Source organism: Macaca fascicularis, chromosome 2 (assembly GCF_037993035.2).
Source record: "Macaca fascicularis isolate 582-1 chromosome 2, T2T-MFA8v1.1".
Lineage (NCBI taxonomy): Eukaryota > Metazoa > Chordata > Mammalia > Primates > Cercopithecidae > Macaca > Macaca fascicularis.
In genome coordinates, this window is record NC_088376.1 from 78446484 (window position 1) to 78449634 (window position 3151).

Genomic DNA, 3151 nt, shown 5'->3' on the forward strand with positions numbered 1-3151 from the left:
CTTCCTAGCATCGATGGTCTTTACATTTTGGCATGTTTTTGCAATGGCTGGTACTGGTTGTTCCTTTCCATGTTTAGTGCTTCCTTCAGGGTCTCTTGTAAGGCAGGCCTAGTGGTGACAAAATCTCTAAGCATTTGCTTATCTGTAAAGGATTTTATTTCTCCTTCACTTATGAAACTTAGTTTGGCTGGATATGAAATTCTGGGTTGAAAATTCTTTTCTTTAAGAATGTTGAATATTGGCCCCCACTCTCTTCTGGCTTGTAGAGTTTCTGCCGAGAGATCTGCTGTTAGTCTGATTGGCTTCCCTTTGTGGGTAACCCGACCTTTCTCTCTGGCTGCCCTTAAGATTTTTTCCTTCATTTCAACTTTGGTGAATCTGGCAATTATGTGTCTTGGAGTTGCTCTTCTCGAGGAGTATCTTTGTGGCGTTCTCTGTATTTCCTGGATTTGAATGTTGGCCTGCCCTACTAGGTTGGGGAAGTTCTCCTGGATGATATCCTGAAGAGTGTTTTCCAACTTGGTTCCATTTTCCCCCTCACTTTCAGGCACCCCAATCAGACGTAGATTTGGTCTTTTTACATAATCCCATACTTCTTGCAGGCTTTGTTCATTTCTTTTTCTTCTTTTTTCTTTTGGTTTCTCTTCTCACTTCATTTCATTCATTTGATCCTCAATCGCTGATACTCTTTCTTCCAGTTGATCGAGTCGGTTACTGAAGCTTGTGCATTTGTCACGTATTTCTCGTGTCATGGTTTTCATCTCTTTCATTTCGTTTATGACCTTCTCAGCATTAATTACTCTAGCTATCAATTCTTCCACTTTTTTTTCAAGATTTTTAGTTTCTTTGCGCTGGGTACGTAATTCCTCCTTTAGCTCTGAGAAATTTGATGGACTGAAGCCTTCTCCTCTCATCTCGTCAAAGTCATTCTCCACCCAGCTTTGACCCGTTGCTGGCGATGAGCTGCGCTCCTTTGCCGGGGGAGATGCGCTCTTATTTTTTGAATTTCCAGCTTTTCTGCCCTGCTTTTTCCCCATCTTTGTGGTTTTATCTGCCTCTGGTCTTTGATGCTGGTGATGTACTGATGGGGTTTTGGTGTAGGTGTCCTTCCTGTTTGATAGTTTTCCTTCTAACAGTCAGGACCCTCAGCTGTAGATCTGTTGGAGATTGCTTGAGGTCCACTCCAGACCCTGTTTGCCTGGGTGTCAGCAGCAGAGGCTGCAGAAGATAGAATATTTCTGAACAGTGAGTGTACCTGTCTGATTCTTGCTTTGGAAGCTTCCTCTCAGGGGGGTACTCCACCCTGTGAGGTGTGGGGTGTCAGACTGCCCCTAGTGGGGGATGTCTCCCAGTTATGCTACTCAGGGTTCAGGGACCCACTTGAGCAGGCATTCTGTCCCTTCTCAGATCTCAACCTCCGTGTTGGGAGATCCACTGCTCTCTTCAAAGCTGTCAGACAGAGTCGTTTGCATCTGCAGAGGTTTCTGCTATGTTTGTTATTGTTTACTGTGCCCTGTCCCCAGAGGTGGAGTCTACAGAGACAGGCAGGTTTCCTTGAGCTGCTGTGAGCTCCACCCAGTTCGAGCTTCCCAGCAGCTTTGTTTACCTACTTAAGCCTCAGCAATGGCGGGCGCCCCTCCCCCAGCCTCACTGCTGCCTTGCTGGTAGATCACAGACTGCTGTGCTAGCAATGAGGGAGGCTCCCTGGGCGTGAGACCCTCCCGGCCAGGTGTGGGATATGATCTCCTGGTGTGCCTGTTTGCTTAAAGCGCAGTATTGGGGTGGGAGTTACCCGATTTTCCAGGTGTTGTGTGTCTCAGTTCCCCTGGCTAGGAAAAGGGATTCCCTTCCCCCTTGCGCTTCCCAGGTGAGGCGATGCCTCGCCCTGCTTCAGCTCTTGCTGGTCGGGCTGCAGCAGCTGACCAGCACCGATCGTCCGGCACTCCCCAGTGAGATGAACCCAGTACCTCAGTTGAAAATGCAGAAATCACCGGTCTTCTGTGTCGCTCGCGCTGGGAGTTGGAGACTGGAGCTGTTCCTATTTGGCCATCTTGCTCCGCCCCCCTAGGGTTTTCTTAAAAGTGGAAAACATCATGTTCTTTGTTAGCATCAGATACTACCATAAGTGTGTCAAATAGTCATTCTATGTTTTGTGATTTATCTATATTTTTATTCATGGCCTCAAAATACAAATCTTTAATTTCTAGTGAAGGTAGAGAGGCCTGAATAGGAATACAAGCCAGATAAAAAACAAAACAACAACAAAAAACACTAATCAGTCTCTGTATGCACCTGTATTAAATCTCCTGAATACAGTGAAGCAAATAATAATAATACATTATAATAAATAAGCAATCCATCACCTGTTTATTGTTATTCTTTATAAAGTGCTGAAAATTAAATCACTCTCAGCATAAACATTAGTGAAGTTTCATAAACGCAAAAACCATTTCAGAACTCTCATATGTTTTTTGTTGGAGTGTAAAATGGCATAATTACATTGCAAGATAGTTTGATAGGTTTTTTTAAGGCTAAGCAAACACCCGATTGAATAGTATATTTAAAATGAGATCATCTTAGTGTATTTAAACTGTTCTCGATAAATTTAATTTTAAAAGTTTAAATTCAATTTTGCAAATAGATTTTGGTTTCTAACAACTATTTTCTAATAAATAGTTTAGGAGAGCTGGTTGATTCCAAGTTTGGAATATCTCATATGATCAGAAAATAAGAAAATTTCAAAAAGAAAGACAGAGATAAAGGAGGAAGGGAGGAAGAAAGAAAAAAAAAGAGGAATAAAAAACAACCTGAAATATTTCATGGTAAAAGTTTGAACTTAAGCGAGAAAATAAATATCATTTTGAATATAACTCTAATAATTTTTTAATATTGACTCCATTTTGAAATAAATAAACAACTTAATAGATAAATAAGTGGGCTATATATGGCAGCTCTTTCTTACAGAAGAATTCCAATTTATAAATATAAAAGGAACAGGGAAAATAACAAAATATTCATTAGACTATCACTGTAATAGTTGTCATAGGCACTATAAAGAGGTAAATTCTAAAATAAGATAACAAACATGTAAGATATTTGCATAGCCCAAATATGATAGAAACCAGATATTTGCATAATCCTAAATTCTCTC